Source organism: Trichosurus vulpecula, chromosome 2, assembly GCF_011100635.1.
Source record: "Trichosurus vulpecula isolate mTriVul1 chromosome 2, mTriVul1.pri, whole genome shotgun sequence".
NCBI classification, from domain to species: Eukaryota; Metazoa; Chordata; class Mammalia; order Diprotodontia; family Phalangeridae; genus Trichosurus; species Trichosurus vulpecula.
Genome location: NC_050574.1, coordinates 300,392,697 through 300,413,539, shown reverse-complemented (window position 1 = coordinate 300,413,539; position 20,843 = coordinate 300,392,697).

The following is a 20,843-nucleotide window of genomic DNA, read 5'->3' as shown; positions in this document are numbered from 1 at the left end:
ATTTCTGGGGATATACCCCCCTTAACAGTCCCTGGGTTCTATTGTTATCCATGAGATATCAAGAATTCCAGAGGAAGGTCCCCAGAATGTTGAGTGGGCCTCCAATGGAAGATTCACAGAAGGATATGGATAAGAGTTTCACAGGATGAGAAAGCATGGATGAGATCTGTATCATTTGGGGAAAATACCTACATTAGTGAAATTAAGGATTTATTAGAATATTAAAACATTTTGCCACAAGCATTTCCTCAGACCACAAAAGACCAACAGGCCACAATCATGGACCCCTTCCTCTGTGCCACATTTCCATCTGTCTATTGTTCTCAGGCCTGGGGGTTGTTTCACTAGTAAGAATTGTTGCGAAGGCTGCTCTCTCAGAAATGAGGAATTTACCAAGTTCACTTGCTACACCAAAAGTCCTGACTTCTTTTAATCTCATGAGCTCCTTAAAATATTCTGACAGTTAACATAGAGCCTGTTTGACTACAACCCCCATAAGAAGATGTTCTTACAACATGAGTACACATTTCTCCCTATGGAAGATGCCCTTGTCTTCATCAATGTTTTTCCCAGCTTAAGGAGATAAATTTTCAATACAAAATGTTGCCCAGTCAGCATTTCTTATGCAGGCTAAACAAGTTATTATCAGAGTTCCCAGGGAATCTACTCCCAATTCATCTCTCTTAATATGCCCTCTCTGCTTATCTAAGGTCTTTCTATCCTTCAAGACTCAATTCAAATCCATAAAGTCCTCCGCTGAGAAATGTTAAGAAGAAGAAAAGAAAGCATTGGACAGGAACCCAAGAGACCTGAGTTGGCTTTGAGTGAGCTAGGTGATGCAGTAGATAGAGCCCTGGGCTGGGAGTCGGGAAGAACTGAGTTCAAATTTGGTCTCAGACTCTTACTAGCTGTGTGTCCCTGGGCAAGTCACTTAACCTCCACTTACCTCTCAGAGTTGTGAGCATTAGATGAGGTAATCATTGTAAAACTATTAGTATAGTGCCTGGCACAGAGTAGGCATTTAATAAATGCTTATTTCCTTTCTTCTTCCTTCCCTTCCTTCTTCTTTCCTTCCTTTCTCTCATTATTTGTGTGACCCTGAGAAGAACACTTAGCTACTTCATTGGTTAAAATGATGAGTTTGGATTAGATCAGTGATTTTAAAATTTTTTTTTCAGAAATTTTACACTCTTACAAATTATTGAGGATCCCAAAGAACTTTTGCTTCTCTGAGTTATATCTATCAACATTTAATGTATTTGATATTAAAACAGATAAAATGTTAATATATTAATTTAAAACAATAATAAAGCAAATGCATGTTGACATAACAGATTTTTATAAAAATAACTATATTTTCTAAAACAAAAAAAATTAGTGAGAAGAGTGACATTGCTTTAAATATTTTTGCATACTCTTCAATATCTGGTTTAATAGAAGACAGCTGGATTCTTACATCTGCTTCTGCATTCAGTCCCTGTTATGTTGGTTGAAGTAGATCATAAGAATACAGCCTCACACAGCTATATAGTTGGAAAAGGGAGGAGGATTTTAATAGGCGAACAACATCTTTGTATCATTATGAAAATAGTTTTGACTTTATGGTCCCCCTTAAAAGGTCTTGGTGACCCCTAGGTATCCCAAGGATACACTTGGAGAACCACAGAATAGATACCTATCGAGCCTTTTCCATTTCTTTCATGTGGTTTTAATTCTAACCCACACTGACCTCTCCCTTTTTTGAACTCCTCCAGCACTTAATTGTACCATATAAATTGCAGCAATTAATTGTGTTCTTAATCATTTTTGGTCTAATGATTTCAATAACAACTCTCTTAGCTACACCCAGCTAAGAGCCTACAGCTCTTTCTAGATATACTTAGAAAGGCTAAGTGCACAAAGAGGAATTATGTGAAATAAGTATGGAAAAAGAGGCAGGAGCCAGATGTTAGAGCATTTTATATGCCAGACTGAGAAGTTTGTATTTAACCTAGAGACAATAGGGAGGCAGTAAAGATCTTTGAGCAGAGGAGTGATACAGTCAGTCCTGTGCATTGGGAAGATTATTTTGGCAACTGTGTGAAAGATGGATTGGAAAGGGAAAATAATATGCAGAGAATTCAATTATTCATTCATTTATTCGATATACATTCATTAAGCACCTACTACATACCAGACACTATGCTAAATGCTAGGGAAACAAAAAGAGGCAAAAGATAGTCTCTGCCCTCAAGGAGATTATAATTTAATGGAAACAACATGCAAATAAATATATACAAAGCAAGCATATACAGAATAAAAAAGAAACAATTAAAAGAGGGAAAGCACTGGAATTAACAGAGACTAGGAAAGGCTTCCTGTAGAAGACGGGGTTTTAGTTGAGACTTAAAGGAAGCCAGAGAGGTTATTATAATAGCATAGGAAAGAAGTGATGAGAGATGGTATTCTTATAGTTTCAGAAGAGTTTGTCTTGTCTCCCTAGACCTGTCGTAAATATTTTGAAGGTAGGGAATATGCCACACACTTTTTTTTTAAACGTCTTGCACCACCTGGCACAAAATAAACTATAGATACTCATTGAGTTGAATTGAGCCTTGTCTGGCTTACTGACCAGCATAAGAAAGGTTCTGCCTGGAGAGAACTTTGCTCTTACCTTGAGTATTGACACTGTGTGGGACAAAACCACAGGCCCAAAATAAAAAAAAAACAGAGGTGTCTCGGTTTTCTCAAGGCGGAAACAAAACAGAAGCTTTATTTGATCAAGTCTCCTGAGAATTGGGCATCTCCCACTACCAGGGCGGGATGGTAGTGCAGAGAGGCAAGGGGGAGAGGGCAGGCAAGGGGATACATAACCTTGTACAAACAATTCTAAGAAATCCCACCCCTAAAGGCTGGACCCCTGTCCCTATTTGCTGGGACAGGTAGCCTCACAATCTATCCCAGAATAAGTTTACCCAATACTAACACAAAGGCTACAGAATTACCTTATAGGGAAATCTTAATGTTGAGATGATGGCATGCAAGTAGGCTAGGGGAGGGGGGAGAGGGGGAGACCACCTGATTTCCCCGAATTCATATGATTCTCAGGAAAACGAAACTTAGGCCTAGTGAGGTCTACATCCTAACTAAATTTGTAATATTTGAGTATTATCTTGTCTGATTTATTCATTGGGAAGCTTTCACAGTCTTGTATCCCCCACAACACTACTAGGACCTAGTGAAAGCATCCTCTATTTCCTCTCCTAAGGAGTTTCCTTCTTGTTATAAATCTTGTTTATTTGCTGTCTGTAATTTATAATAGGGCTTGTCTTTAAATAAAGATAAGTTGATTTTTCAATGCTTTAGATAAAGATAAATTGATTTTAATGCATTCTTAAAGAGTGTTTACTATAATGGAATAGGTGATGCATACAATTGGGAAAGGACAAAAGAGAAACCAAGAGTTCATTGTTTTAGACTTAACCATGAGCCTATATTGAAGCTCATCCTCTCTCTCTCTGTCTCTCTCTCTTCTCTCTCTCTCCCCTTCCCTCCCTCTCTCTCCCCTTCCCTCCCTCTCTCTCTCTCTCTCTCTCTGATTCACTCTCTTCCCTTCTCTCTCTTTGCCCCTCCTCTTCCCACCTTCGCTCCCTCTCTCCTAAAAGAAAGACTTCAAAAGAAAAAGTTAAAATAATCCCTGCTCTTGAGGATCTTACATTCTATCTGGGAAACAACAATCAATCAACATTTATTAAGTGACTACTATGTGCCAGGCATTGTGCTAAACACACACACACACACACACAGACACACACACAGACACACACACACACACACACACACACACACACACACACATATATGTAAATGTCAAATAAAGACATAAATACAAGGCAATACGTTGGGGAATTTTCCAAGCTAAAGAAATTGGGAAAGGCTCTATAAAGATGATATCTGAGCTAGTAAGTAAGCTAGTGATTCTAATGAGGCAAAGGTAAGATGACGAAAATCACCAGGCAAACTTATAAAAGATGGGAATGACACAGGGCAAGGAAGGGGGGAGTCATCTATCTCCTTTTCTTTTATTTCATAGAATCACATAATTTTATTTGGACATCTAGTTTAACCTAAACATGAAAGGAATGTCCACTAGAACATATCCAATAAGTGGACATTCAGTATCTTCTTGAAGACCCCCAAGGAGGAAGAAACTACCACCTCTGGAAACAGCCCATTCCACATTGTTAGGAAGTTCTTCTTGACATTGAGCCTACACTGGCCCCTTTGCAACTTGTGCTCCTGGCTCCTGGTTCTTCCCTCTAGGGCCAAACAAAACCGCTCTAGTACCTCCTCCACATGACAGCTCTTCAAATCCTATTAATCAAAATTTCTCCTCTCACAATTGCTATGAGGGCTTAGCCCCTTCTAAAGTGTTTGGAGATCCCCAAGCAAAAGATATCTTATTCTTTCCTCCTCCTTAGTAAGACAGCCAGAGGGAGGGCCAGATCCTTGCCAGCTCCATGCCCTGCCTGTTTGCTGATGCAAGACTAGGCAGGGTGTAGAACAGTTGGCAACTAGAGTCACCTATAAATAGGACTGAGGTCATTTCTCAACTCTGAACCACATGCCCAGCAATTGCACATGCTACTGGTATCTCTGTGTCCAGGAGCAGCCCTCCTGAAGGGATGAATTTTATTACTTCCTTGACCATAGCTTCTAAGATGCTCAGAAATTGCCCTGGCACCATGTTGCTGTTCAAACTTAATAGAAACTACACTAAAGAATCTGCATCCAAACAGTAACTGGTTGTGAACATGCAAACCCCAGAGAACTCCTTGAAAATACCCAAGCTGTGGAGTCACAGAATGATAGAATGTTTTCAAGCAACTTCTTAATTAAAGGTAGGAAGGATGGGAGAAGAGGAAAACATGAAGAGTGCTCTCCAGAGCTAGATCATTGATTTTGGAGCCTAAGAGTTATCAGTTTAGCTTTCTCATTTTACAGATGAGAAAGCTGAGGCCCAGATAGATTAAATGAATTACCCAAGGTCATGCAGGTAGTAAATGGAAGAACTAAGGACCTGTGACCTTGTCCTAAAGCTAAATATCTTTTCTCTCTAAAACACTACTTCTTTGGCTAGAAATAAAGCCAGTTTTGTCTCTACATAATTCCACTGAAGTCTAAGCCTTCTCTCACCCTCTCCTTAATCCCCTGCCATTTCCAGGACTGTCCATTTTGCTGAAACCATTCTCTCAAGCTTCACAAATGACTGCTTAAATAGCAAATCCAGTGGGTTTTTCCTCTATCTTCATTATCTTTACGCTTTCAGCAGCTTTTCACTCTCCAATGCTATAATCTCCTAGTTCTCTTCCTACTTTTATGATTTTTCCTTCAGTATTTCCTTTGCCAGAGAGCTAGTATTCATAGTGCCTAGAAAGAGGACCTCACAATCCCAAAGAGGGTTCAAGTTTTTCCCTGATACATACTGACTGTGTGACCCTGGGAAATCATTTAATTCCCCTTTCCTCCCCACTACCCAGATCCAAATCAACCCCCAAACCTCAAGCATATGCACACCCACACGTGCATACACACACCTGTACTCCCAGTCCACCCTTTGATAATCACTCAGAATAAATGACCTTTGGAGACTTGTTTCAGGAGGCATCAGATCTATGCATAATTAAGTAAATATTCACTCTGTTTCATTTTCAGGGGCACTGAAGAAGGCATCTTCTGTCCCTCAAGATATCTCTCTACTTTGCTCCCTGATGTCTGGAATTCCTTTGATAGGCCAATAAAGACTTTCATTAAACAAATACAGTTAAGGTTCAAAAGGAAAGTATCAATGGAGGCTGAGACTAGTGACTCCTACTCATTCCTATTGGAACATAATTGATTAATCTCAGGAACCTTCCTGAAAGTTGGGATAAGGGTAACCATTGAGTTGAGAAAGAGGCATTTCTCAATTTCTCAATTTTTCCATATCCCGAGTCATGTTTTAATGAAAACTACTGCATTTTTAGTGAACCTAAATCTAGTGCTTATCAGGTCTGGGGGTAAAGGGGCAGAAGAAGATGAAGAGCTAGAGCTTAGTCTCCTGGAAGGTAATAGAGGAAAACCTAACCTTCCTCATTTACTAAAAACTAGAGACGTAATTAACACAGGACCTCTGGGGCTCTGTCCCAGGGTGGAAATTTAAAGGGTAAAAAAAAAATTCACACTGAACAATTTGACAAAGTAAAAGTAGGTGAAGGGAGTTTGAGCTCAGACACTAGCCAAAGATCAGGGAAGAAAAGGTTCATTTCTGGGATGCTATGGGAATATTGGATTGTAGTTTATTTTGCCTGTTCCAAAAATAAATCACCAAAGGAACCTTTTCTATCCCATACCTTACTTAGGGCTCCCCTTCCTTTTCTTCTTTCCAGGAACTCCCCTGAAAGGAGTACCACTTTTTCCAATTAATGCTAATAATATTCCTTATTACCTTACCTCAACTCTGTGGAAAGGAGGAAATGTAGCAAGGCACCTCAAGTCCTATAGATTGGCAAGTCCAAATCCTTCCAATTCTGAGATTTTTTAGCCACCATAACAACTGATCCTTTTCCCTTCAATGGAATTTGTCTTATTGACTTCTCGAATCATTTTCACATCATAATTTGCAAAGTTAATTTGAGGATCCGTTTCCGGTTGGCTTTCCCCTGGTAGCTGGCGCTTTCCCCTTCCCCCTCCCTGCAACATGTATTGCACAAGTATAACCAATTTACCATTATTCATGCTAACTAGTAAAGGTAAACAATAATTAGACTTATATTACTCAAAGCATACAAACCGCACCATCCTCTAATAACAAACCACCAACCTGAGTCTTAGAGGTTCCCATAAGGACTCAGCAAGGTTCTCTCCTACCCTCTCCATGCCCCACTCTCAGGCCAACGATGTCTCCCGCAGAGGTGGTCAACTGGCTAGTCTCCATCAGTCAGCACTGTCCTCAAGTCAACGGGGGCTGTTTAGTCTCCAATATAAGGAATCCAGAAGCCGACCCTAGTTACAGGCTAAAGGGGCAGGCTAAAAGCTAAGGTCACAGGTAGGCTGTTTTTAAAATAATTTTAGTTATGGGTGTTCCTAAGTTGTATGCCAACTAATTTAATTGGCAGTTTACTTCAAAATTACTGATAAAGCTGGTTATAATATTTGTTTCCATCAACAATCTGTCTTATCAGAAGGTCCATCTATGTCTATCAGTTATTTGAGAATACACACATGTTGTTTACTACATAATACCACACAAGCACTTATCTTATTACTGAAAAGCAACTTACCCAAACAGCTCAATCATGAAATGGAGGTTTAAAACAAAATGGAATAAGTTATGCTAAGATGATGAACTAATAATAGAACCTATTTTTACTTCATCCTGCTGCCAAAAATCCTGGGTTCCTTAAGAGGAGGGACTTGTTTATTTATTTGTTGCCTTTCTTTGTATCTGCTGCTCTCAGTTTAGTGCCTGGTGCACAGTAGGAGCTTAATAAATGCTTGTTGACTGACTTACTGAGCCAAATACCCTAAAATAGCATTGATAGAAAACTGAGCACTCCTCTTTTCCTCATTTACCCTACCTCCAAGCCTTTGCCACTCCACGCTGGGGTAGATGTAACCATCAAGTTCTAAGAGACTGGTTTGGTTGTCAAAACAATGGCAATTCCAGTAAAATGTAATTTATGCTGACTCCTCTGAGTCTGAATTTGGGCACGCTGAGCCGAAGGTAACCTCTGCTCTCTACAAAAACAAGGAAATTAATAATGGAAATGTTTAGCCTAACTAATAAAAAATAATAATAGCTTCCATTTATATGGTACATTATATTATTTGAGTGAAGACTAGCTACTATTTTCAGTGGTTTAGAAAACCATTGTGTGTGCAAACATTAGTCTGAAAGATGAATGTGCTAATTATAAATGATTCTTATCTATTCATTAGTGCAGCTTTCCCAAGCAATGCCTCCTGGACACTTTGGTGCCTTGGAAAGACTTAATTGCTGTGTCTCTGACAGAGGAACCCTGTAAGGATGTTTTAAGCAATCTCTCCATTGCAGGAGGCTTGAAAAGCTATTTATTTTGCAACCTCTAAAAGGTGAGTGAGCCCTTTCTGGCATTGTAATTCTGGTTTTATGAGAAGATTGCTTAAGTTAAGTGAGGAATATTTTTTGGCCCCCTTTTCCTCACCATGAATGTTTAGTTAATATTTCCAGGTCCCAGGAATATAATATCTAGTAGGGTCACTTTGGGTTCACCCCTACAAAGGTGGGTGATAGAAAAGGGCAAAGTTGGGACTAGCCTATGAGGAGAGGAAATCTCCAATACTCAGTTTAGCTAGCTCTGCAGCTGGAGCAGGAACCTCCCCTCCCCCCCGAAACCCCACCAGAAATCCTCCAGCCCCATCTGTCAACTCTAATTCTGAGTCACCCAACCTAGGAATTCAGTCATCTCTAGGGAGATGGAGACTTCAGGGCCAGCCTTAGATAGGGATATGAGTGAGGGGCATGGGTGGGGAAGAAATCTTTTATCTAACTCTTCCCAGACCTAACATTTTTACACAGGTGCTATCATGTTAAAATGAGCATGCAGAGTAGTCTTGAAGAAGCTTTTACCAGGTGTGGGAACACAGAAAGCAAAAATCATAGGATCAGAGAACTTTGAGCTAGGTTATCTAGTCCAGAGGTGGGGAGCCTGTGACCCCGAGGCCACATGTTGCCCTCTAGGCCCTCAAGTGTGACTCTTTGATGGAATCCAAATCCAGTCGCAGGGCTGCACTTCAGGATCTATTCAGTCAAAGGGCTGTACTTGAGGACCTAGTGGGCCATATGTGGCCTGAAAGTCACAGGTTCCCTACCCCTGCATGGCTTCATTATATAGATGAGGAAATTGAGGCCTGGAGAGAGATGAAATTACTTATCTAATGTGAGTAGTAAGGTTTTGCATCCAGGTCCTTTATGCTTAATCATGTATTCTTTTGCACTAATCAATAAATTAGGGCCACTCACTGTAATAAGTTGATTGAGAGCTCTCTATGTCAGCTTTGGGAGTTTTCAAATGAGGAGACTTGATCCATTTCTTCTAATCATTTCAAATCCTACATTTGGCAGCAAAGGCCTCTCTAAATGAATTATTATGTGATAATCCAGCCTTCATACTAGGGAAGGAGAAAAGGAGAAAACTCACATATGAGAGGTGTCCAAGAGAGATTGCTAAGAGGATATTCTTTACAGTTGGCTGGAGATGAGACAAGCATGCTGTGTTTCTCCAAATCTGTGTCCAGATTGGAGTAGTGATTTGGCAGCTCCCCCCAGAGATGGCTTACTACCTTTCCCTTTTTGCATAGGAAAAGTTCAATCTCTGACATGTGTTAGGGATGCTCCCTCAGAGGGGTTCCAGTATGACGATTGATGGGAAGGAGCTATCATCTCTTACAGCCAATTTCGAATATACAGTTTGGGATCTCTAAGTACTATAGTTGGTTGAGTGAATTGAAAATATGGGATTAAAATGTTTCCTAGTCTACTCAAGGTCGGCTAACACAAGGGAAAAAGAAAATATCTATGCTCTCAGGTACAATGTTATCTGTTTAGGCCTAGGTTTACCCCACTCTTTATTATCAGCCACACATAAACATTTCAACACACGGAGCATAATTTTGTTCTAGATAATGGTGGTATGAATAAATGACTCTAGGAGAATAGATACAGCTTCAGATGCTGAACTCCAGCTGAGTTGCTTACACTAAAGGGCTTTCCCCCCTTTCTATGTTCTGCTGCCTCTATCTCTTATCCAGCCACAAAGGAGTTTGAAAACCCCACACAGTTATCAATGTCTTAAGAGAATTTTTAATTGCTCTGTATTGGCTTCACGAGAGAGTCATTTAATTTTTACAGCAAGTCATGTAACCAGCTGAGACCTCCACAAAGCTTAACTCAGGTAATTTAAACTGCTGAATGTTAAAAGAATTTCTGGCTCATCTTTTTATCTTTACTTAATGATGAGCATTTCCTGGTCAGTTTGCAAATTCTAGAATAAATCCTTCTCTATCTGTTATTTGATGTGTAAATCCTCACCTTTTCCCTTTGGCCTCTGTGAAAATTCCAATTGTATCCAGCCTATCTTGTCCTATGTAGGATTTTTGAAAATGTCACTTATTTTTTTTTGGTTTTATTTTGTTTTGCTTTAATCATGGACGATGCTCAGAGCATATAATAAGCTGGTTATTAAAATGTCACTGTATGTTGCTAAGTATGATTGGCAGCAGCACTTATAAAGAAATCCCCAAATATATTTATATCACCAACCATTATCACCTCTCCTGGTGTCCACTTTTTGTTTTTATTGTTATTGGAACATTTCAGTCGTATCCACCTCTTTGGGACTCCATTTGGGGTTTTCTTGGCAAAAATGCTGGAGTGGTTTGCCATTTCCTTCTCCAGCTCATTGGACAGATGAAGAAACCGAGGTATCCACTAAGAACCAGCAATTCCTCATTTCCTTAATTTCACCAAGACCAGTGGGAATTTTTAAAAACCAAAAAACTTTTACAAAGGTATTAAGGGGGAAAAGTACAACAAAGTCAAAATGGAAAGAAGCATGTTGGAAAGATTTTAAAGGTATTTTCCACAGTTAGCTGCCTCTTTTTTTAGAGATAGGGAAACTGAGGCTGAGAGAAATGAAGTAGCTGACCAGAGGTGACATAGCTAAATAGTAGGAGAGCTTGGATGTGAACACAGATTCTATGATTTCAAACCCAGTATTACCAAATCTTGCCCCAGATGGTATAGCTGTTTAATTGCTGGCCATTACTCACTGTAGTGTAACAGACTTCCCATTAAGCACAATGCTCCTCTTTAAATATGTGTGCATGTGTGTGAGCATATGTGTGTATGTGTGTGTGTGTGTGTGTGTGTGTGTGTGTGTCAGATTTGTCATTGTATCAGTGTAAGGAGCTCACAATGGGGAATTTCTTCTACCAACGAAAATTAGCGCCTTCTCTATTTTTAAAGGTATCATTCTTAAAACTAAATTTAGGGGCTGAAGTTCTGAGAATCTCAGGCCTTATCCAGCATGTCAGAGGGAGGTGGAAAGGATAAGATAGGGAAGAAGGAGGCCACCATCTAAAGCCCATCCTAGCTTTACCTAAGTGAACTCACTGCAAGTCCTTGTGGGTAGTCTAGGTAATTTACATCTTTTGCAATTATCTGGAATATCATCTTTATTTTTTCTATTTTGATTAAGCCATAAGTGAATCAAAAAAGAGAGTAGATATAATCTCTGTTTTAGAGAGTTGCCTGTGGCATTGAGAGGTTGTATCACCAAGGCTGTATGCATCAGAGGGAGGGCCCCAGCCCTCTCCACCCCCCTTTCCCAAACACATTCAATCTCCTCTCAGACATATTCCTAGGCTTCCTAGGAGATATCATCTAGATTTACTCTCTCATTTTATAAATGAGGAATTTGAGATGCAGTGAGTTTTTCCAAGATCAAAAAGGGCATAAAACACTTGGCGTATCTGCAGTATTTTAAGACTTGCAAAGAAATAGAATGAGGACTCTTTTTTGACAACTGGGCTGACCACTTTCTTTGGGAAGGGAAAGGAAGGGTGGATGGGTGTGGAATATGAAAACATTTCATTGCCAGGTTGCAGAAAGAGGTTGAAAGGAAAGAAAGGGAGCTAACAGGAAAATGGATAGACACTAATTAGCTGTGTGACCCTGGGAAGGTCACTTAACCTCTGTGTTCACCTCAGTTTCCTGATCTGGAAAATGAGGGTAATAATGGTGCTTACCTCCAAGGGTTGTTATCAGGATAAAAGAAGATACCATTCTAAGGTACTTGGTAATTCTTAACGTGCTATATAAATGTTTAGCTCTTCTTGTGGTCACTGTTCATCATTATTGCTACTGAAATGCCTTCCAGATTTCAGTTTTCTGCAGAGACAGAAGTTGAGAAAATGAGTAGTACTCACCACTGGCCACAAGATGTCGCTGAAGGACAGTATTTGGAAAAGAGACGTCCCTCTGCTCAGGACACATCCCCACTTTATCATAGCCTTATGAGATGGCCTTGGGTTTTTAGAATAGAAATTACGATGGCTTTGGTTTTTTTTTTTCCTGATTTGTGGCTAAGCAAAAGAGAGAACAGGCTAGACAACCACGAAAAGGTGCAAACTGCCTCAGCTGCCCATAGGGATATGAAAAAAAAAACAAGAAAAGTGACAATAATATTTAAGTCTTTGTGGTTTGCAAAGTGCTTTGCACATATTAACTCAGTCAGATCAGTTAGTTAAAGCCAGCATGTTCTCTGGAAGTCCCTGCCCCATCTTTAAACTTTTCCCACCTGCTGGCTAGTGCAGCCCCTAATTTTATGTAAAAACTGAACCAACCCACTCAGAACACAAAATGCCCTAGGAGGGGTACAGCCTTTACTTCAAAATACATTTCTTATGTATAGTCTAGGCAAAACATAAAGCTAGAAGAATTGCAATGATAAACACCTCCCTATTCTCAAATATTTCCTAGCTATAATGATTCTTTTACATTATACTGTTTTTGAAAGTAGGGAATTTTTGGAATAGATCTAGGGAAAGTTGATAAATGCATAAGAGACTTGTCAATCTTTAAGAAGGAACAAAAATATGGAGATTAGATAAAATAATTCTGTATTTGCAGGGGGGTGTATCTGGGAGCTGCAGAAGCAAATTGGAACTTTTAAACCCATCCAGATCAGCAACTCAGATACCACATTTGGAAACCATATGACTCCAGAGTTTGCCAGCTGTTAAAATAGCCCTCCAATCAAATTGCTCTTCTGGATGAGACATGCTGGAAAAGGGCCTGATCCATTCTGGCTCCAGGGGAAGGGCCCTAAGCAATTGGGATGTTCATTTACACTGCCATCCCGGAGAGCGTCCAGTTTCCCGGTAGCTGAGTTGGAGTTGTCTGATCCTGAAATCCTTTAGCAGTTTCTATTTTTGAAGTAATGGGAATAATCCCATCGCCTCTTCCCTACAGTCTTAGGGAGGATTTGTATTCTGTGGCCCTATAATCACTTATCCATCTCTACTTCAATGGGAACTGGATTTGGAGGCAAAAACAAATCCTATCCATGCCAAGTAGGATATGATAACATGCTATCAATTGCATAAAAAGATGAGAAAATCCAGATGTTGGCACCAAAACTTCAGGAATTTGGGAACATGTGGATTTGAGGCTTAACCTTTCCTCCCATTTTTATACAGATGTTTGATACCCTGTGGAACAGATGAAAGGGGAAGGTCAACAAATGAAATTTAATAATCAATACTTTTTTCAACATTTTCTTAATAACAAATTCATATCTTGGTGAATGGTTGGGAGGGGATGGAGGATAAAAAAAATACCAAATTAACCAAATGGCCAAAGTCCCAGTCATAGACATCATTGCAGCACTACAGGCCACAAATAAATAAATGCAAATAAATGAAACTATGGGTTTAGATAACGCATGATGATGAAAAATGTCCTTCCATTATCATTCAGAGGACCAGCATGATCTCTCACTCAGGAATGGAGGAAATGGAAATCAGCCTCAACTGTTTCTTTCCAAAACACACAAGGGTTGGAAAATCACAAGTATCATGCAGCAACTGTTTTGCTTCCATGTCATTTGGAACCTGCATTTGGACCATTTTCTTTCCCTTCTCTCCCCTCCCCTCAAGGGGCACTGGATTATTAAGAAAATAGTGTAACAATTGTAAGTTTCTTGAGGGCAGGGATTCTGTTTTATGTATCACCTCATCCCCTTTACCATAAAGCACAGTTTGCTGCTTGAAGAATGTTTTCTTTTTTTTTCTTTTATTTTGTTATTTGAGCTTCTTTTTTTAAAATTTATTTAATATATTTAGTTTTCAGCATTGATTTTCACAAAAGTTTGAATTAAAAATTTTTTCCCCATTTCTACCCTCCCCCCACTCCAAGATGGTTTATATTCTGGTTGCCCCTTTCCCCAGTCAGCCCTCCCATCTGTCACCCCACTCCCCTCCCATCCCCCTTTCCCTTCTTCTCTTGTAGGGCAAGATAAATTTCTATGCCCCATTGCCTGTGTATCTTATTTCCTAGCTGCATGAAAAAACTTTTTTGTTGTTGTTGTTGTTTTTGAACATCTGTTTTTAAAACTTTGAGTTCCAAATTCTCTCCCCTCTTCCCTCCCCACCCACCCTCCCTAAGAAGGCAAGCAATTCAACATAGGCCACATGCGTATCATGTAAAACCCTTCCACAATACTCCTGTTGTGAAAGATTAACTATGTTTTGCTCCTTTCTAACCTCTCCCCCTTTATTGAATTTTCTCCCTTGACCCTGTCTCTTTTTGAAAGTGTTTGTTTTTGATTACCTCCTCCCCCCCCCCCCCCCCGTCTGCCCTCCCTTCTATCATCCCCCTTTTTTTCTTCTTCCTCCTTCTTTCCTGTGGGGTAAGATACCCAAGTGAGTGTGTATGGTATTCCCTCCTCAGGTCAAATCTGATGAGAGCAAGATATACTCATTCCCCCTCACCTGCTCCTTCTTCCCTGCCTACAGAACCATTTTTTCTTGCCACTTTTATGTAAGATATTTTACCCCATTCTATCTCTCCCTTTCTCCCTCTCTCAATATATTCCTCTCTTATCCCTTAAATTGATTTTATTTTTTTAGATATCATCCCTTCATGTTCAACTCACCCTGTGCCCTTTGTGTGTGTGTGTGTGTGTGTATATGTATATATATATATATATATATATACCTACATGTATACATACATAGACACACATATGTGTATATATGTATACAAACACACACACACACATATATATATATGCATATTCCTTTCAGTTACTATGATATTGAGGTCTCATGAATCATACACATCATCTTTCTATGTAGGCATGTAAACAGAACAGTTCAACTTTAGTAAGTCCCTTATGATTTCTCTTTCTTGTTTACCTTTTCATGCTTCTCTTGATTGTTGTGTTTGAAAGTCAGATTTTCTATTCAGCTCTCGTCTTTTCACTGAGAAAGCTTGAAAGTCCTCTATTTTATTGAAAGTCCATATTTTGCCTTGGAACATGATACTCAGTTTTGCTGGGTAGGTGATTCTTGGTTTTAATCCTAGCTCCATTGACCTCTGGAATATCATATTCCAAGCCCTTTGGTCCTTTAATGTGGAAGCTGCCAGATCCTGTGTTATCCTGATTGTTTTTCCACAATATTCAAATTGTTTCTTTCTGGCTACTTGCAGTATTTTCTCCTTGACCTGGGAGCTCTGGAATTTGATGACAATATTCCTAGGAGTTTTCTTTTTGGGATCTATTTGAGGAGGCAATCTGTGGATTCTTTCAATTTCTATTTTACCCTCTGGCTCTAGAATATCAGGGCAATTCTCCTTGATAATTTCTTGAAAGATGATATCTAGGCTCTTTTTTTGATCATGGCTTTCAGGTAGTCCAATAATTTTAAAATTATCTCTCCTGGCTCTATTTTCCAGGTCAGTGGTTTCTCCAATGAGATATTTGACATTGCCTTCCATTTTTTCATTCCTTTGGTTCTGTTTTATAATATCTTGATTTCTCATAAAGTCACTTAGCTTCCACTTGCTCCAATCTTATTTTTAAGGTAGTATTTTCTTCAGTGGTCTTTTGGACCACCTTCTCCATTTGGCTAATTCTGCCTTTCAAGGCATTCTTCTCCTCATTGGCTTTTTGGAGCTCTTTTGCCATTTGAGTTAGTCTGTTTTTTAAAGTGTTGTTTTCTTCAGTATATTTTTCAGTATTTTTTTGGGTCTCCTTTAGCAAGTCATTGACTTGTTTTTCATGGTTTTCTTGCATCCTTCTCATTTCTCTTCCCAATTTTTGCTCTACTTCTCTAACTTGCTTTTCCAAATCCTTTTTGAGCTCTTCCATGGCCTGAGACCAGTTCATGTTTTTCTTGGAGGCTTTTGGTGTAGGCTCTTGCACTTTGCTCACTTCTTCTGGCTGTATGTTTTGGTCTTCTTTGTCACCAAAGAAAGATTCCAAAGTCTGAGACTGAATCTGGGTGTGTTTTTGCTGCCTGGCCATGTTCCCAGCCAACTTACTTGAACCTTGAGTTTTTCGTCGGGGTATGATTGCTTGTAGAGCAAAGAGTACTTTGTTCCAAGCTTGAGGGGATGTGCCATTGATTTCAGAGCTATTTCTATACAGCCAGCTTTGCCACCCCAGCACTCCTCCTTCCTCAAGAACCACCAACCCTGACGCAAATCTTCAGCACTCCAAGTCAAGGCTGGGTGGTGAAGTGGATAGAGCACTGGCCCTGGAGTCAGGAGGACCTGAGTCCAAATTTGACCTCAGACATTTATGAGCTGTGGACCTTAAACAAGTCTCTTAACCCTGATTACCTATAAAACAAACAAAAAAACAAGAGATATTGCAATGAAAGTGGAAAGGTAGATTTGGGCAAAACTATAGAAGGGCTCAACACCGTGTGTGTGTGTGTGTGCGCGCGCGCGCGCGTGTGTGTGTGTGTGTGTGTGTGTGTGTGTGTGTTCATTCTGATATTCTCAGAATATCCTGTTTAAATGGTACCCATTCTTTAACACCAACTCAAATGATGTTGCCTCCACGAAGTTCCTTGATTCTCAAGGGGAAGTGATCTTTCTCTTCTGTGAATTCCATGGTACTTTGCACCTTTCTTATGGGACATATCGTGTTCCACTTTGTACCACAGCATGTCTCATCCTTGCAAGCTTCCCGAGGGTTAGCAGTGGTCTATGTCCAGCAACTTGCTCAGACACTGAGAAGCAGCATGACATAGTGGAAAGAAAGTTGGGCCTTAAATTAAGGGAAAAGGAGGGTCCAAATTTCACCTTTGATACTTGCAACCTATGTGAGCAAAAATGAGTCACAAACTCTCCAGAGTCTCAAGCTCCTTAGTTTTCAAATGGATTTGATAATAATACCTTGAGTGATTACTTCACTGAGCTATTATGAGGATCAAATATGATGCCTTATAAACCTGAAGTTCTACACAAATGTTAGCTATTATTAGAGTATGCACTTGATAAATATTGTTTTAGTTGAAATGAATGTTTAGCTGTCTAATCTAGTGCTGAAATATTGGTCTGAAATGTTTATATTCAGTGGTATTTGGGTTATCTCATGAGAACATGATTTTTTGAATTACAGATTTCGTGGTACTTAGCATATCCTATTTTATTTTATAGTTATTATTATATTTGTTTTATTCTTCTTACTAGACTATAAACATTTCAAGATCAGGAACTATTTCTGATTAATTTTTGTATACCTACAGAGGGTCTAGTACAGGACCTGGCCCATGGTATGTCCAGAATATATGCAAATACATATAGATATGTGTGTGTGTGTATATATATATATATATATATATATATATATATCTTTAGTTCATAGAATATTTAATTTTCTAATCACATACTAAAATAGCCTGAAAGATTTACATTCAGTGGTATTTGGGCTGTTTCATTATGTGAACATGAACTTTTGATTTTCCCGATGTTTGAGCAGTTAAAGTTAAGAAAATGAAAACTGAAATAAAGAGGCTCTGAAGAGCGGATGGCATGATACTGAAAAAGAGGATCAATGCAAGGCTGCTCTTTGGGTCACATGAAACCACAGTAGCTTAAGTGGAACCTAGGAAAAGAGAGCCTTGATAGGCAGCTGATGTATCACGTAAAAGAGCAATGACTTCTGAGACAGAAGAGCTGGATTTGAACTTGGCCTTGACTACTTGAACCTGCATAGTCTCTGAAAGTTACTATACCTCCTCTGGGCCTTATTTGCCTCGGTTAAAAAAAGATGAAGGCATTGCAATGACAAACCACAATTCCAGAGAATGAACAAAGCATGTTGCCCACCTCCTGACAGAGAAGGTGAAGATGCAGAATAAGATAGGGATTTTTCTGCGTGGCCAACTTGGGGATTTGCTTCATTTGGCTATTCTTATTTGTTAATAGGGTTTTTGCTTTGGCTGTTATTGCTCTTACTCAACTGGTAGGGAGAAATTAAGGGAGAAAATTAATGGTCTTTAATTTTTTGAAAGTTTAAAAATAAAATAAAGGCATTGGGCTAGATGAACTTGTGACCAGTAAGCCCCGAATGTGTTGTCAAGAGAACCTGGATTCAAATCCGGTCTCTACAACTTAACATCTGTGGGATCTTGGACAAACCTGAACTTCTCTTCATTTCAATTTTCTTATCTAGAAAAGGGATGGGGTTAGATAAGAGGACTTCTAAGATCCCTTCCAGCTCTAAATCTACGATCCTGTGAGGAACCACAGAACCACAGAACTCATGACCTTCAGGAATCATGAAAACATAGTTCAACGATTCCACCCCTTTACATCCAAGAAACTGAACTGAATATGAGAAAGAGGGTTGCCTGGATTGCCTTTGAGAAATCTCCATATCACTTTCAGTGAGTTAGAGCACCTCCTTGACTCAAAAAAGCCCCACATTTTCAAAGTACTAATATGGCATAGGGCTGAGAATAATGGAGTATGCCAAAATCTTTAAAGAATTTAAAGGCAACGTGGTTGGCAGGCAGAAGCATCTGAGCGAAGACATAAAGCAAAAGACATGGAAATGTAGGGCCAGAACAGGAAGTTAGTTTAAAATGGAGCTAACATGAAGGAGAAGAGATCAACAACATGAGATCAACATTGATACCCAGACTGTTAAAGGGCTTGGAGGGGTGGTTCTCCACAATTTTTTGCTTCCCAAACTTGTACACAAACAACAACAACAAAAAGTGATTTTAACCACAGGGCAATTTAATATGCCACACACAATATTTTGCAATCATTTATTGCTTACGATCCCATTAAATATTTTTTAGCATGAACCTCTAAGATCATCTAAAATTCCCAAGGGGTTCAAGAACCAATAAATGAGAACCATGGGCCAGAAGAAGGCTTCTAACAAGTTGGATACATCCTTTAGGTAGAATTTATAAAAGGACCCATTCAAGGACCACACAGGACAAAAAACAAATACAGATTGTGATCTTCTAGAAGGGGTACTCAACCAGATCCTTTGAAGTATCCAAATATACTATACTGAATCAAAAGTGAAAATTCTTCCCCTTAAGGGAACAACAAAAACATTTATATTTATATCAGACTATTCCTAGCGATAAGCCTGTCAAGTAGGTTAAAAAAAAGCATTACTCTCTCCATTTTACAAATTAGGAAACTGAGGAACAAAGGTTAATCACATAGGTTAAAAATCACATAATATCATAATAAGGATTCGAACACAGGCCTCCTGATTAAACAGATACATGTTCAATGCTCTCTCTCCACTATATCATGTCCTTTATTTTCACAACTTTGTTCTTAATTCTCTTTGGAGAAGGGGTTTCCCACTAAACTGCATAGATGATAAAGTACTCCAGAGCTACCTTGACTGAAAGGGTATTTCTTGGCAAAGATGGGAGATTTGCCTGCCGTATTCCCCACAAACAGACTGGACTACATTTCCCTTGTTTTTTTCCCTGTGTCCCATGAATTCAGCGAATGGACCATCACTTATTCTCCTTTTGTATTCTCCACTGGGCTTACAAAGTTCTGGGAGCAGTCAGCACACATTCAGGATTTATTGAATTGAAATGGATTGAATTTTATTGCAAATGTTCAGTCTAAATGCAAATGGAAGTTGATAAGACAGATTAAAGAAGTTGAGAAATGCCACCTTGACTCAAGAATTTCCATGGTACACCATTCTCTGACAGGGGCATTGGTGGAAAGACCTACTCACAGGTAACAAAAATGTCTCAAACACCCCTTATTTTCCATGTTGTTGTTTAGTTGCTTAGTCATGCCTGACTCTTCAAGATCCTTTATGGGGTTTTCTTGGCAAAGAAGTGGTTTGCTGTTTCCTTCCCTAGGGGATTAAGGGGACCAGAGGTTGAGTACCTTGACCAGGGTCACATAGCTATTCATTGTCTGAAACTGGATTTGAATTTAGGTCTCTTGACTCCAGGCCCAATGCTCTATCCACTCAACCATCTAGCTGCCTTTATGTTCCATAAGAACCTTATATAGCTCCATTATCTAGGCAGTTTAAATTGTTGACAATTTCTGGGAAGGTATAGTTCAAATTTATCTCAAGAGGGGGTGTCAACACAGAACCTGTCTTTTTGGTTTTTGTACTCACTGGACTCCAAAACCACACATAAAAAGTGGCTTTTATCAATTTCTATGCAGGCAGAAGATTGAATTGACAGTCTTTGCATCCCCTGCCCAGATACCCCAAGTCTTCAGACAAAAGGTCTGGGACCCCAACCATATATTCCACCAAGAGACCAGAGCTGATCAAAGTGACAACCAGATCAAATTTGGAATCTAGAATCTCCTGAGTACAGGAGTGTAAGCAGCCCCCATCTTGATCAAACACTGCAGGCTAATTATATGTGCAGCAGAAACCTTTGGGGAAGAAGGGCAAGGAACCTTTCATTAATGCATACAGAGCTTTCCATCAATGTCTGGCTCAGGAATGGAATGTGGGGAGTCCAATCTGGGACTTTATTTATCTTGCTGCAGGGCTGGGAGTGAATGAGGAGTGCCATTCAATGGTGAATATCCCCTATTCTCCAAACCCAAGCCTTGGCTGCAATTGGCCCTACCACTAGACTCTTTAAGGATGTGCTCTGTGGCACATAATTACAACTATCATGATTATTATTAGGAATAGGTATTTATATGGCATTTACTATTTTCAAAGCACTTTATAGCAGTTTAATTAGTTATTTCTTGCAGCATTCCTGTGTGGTGGGTGGTAGTCAAGTTCCCACTT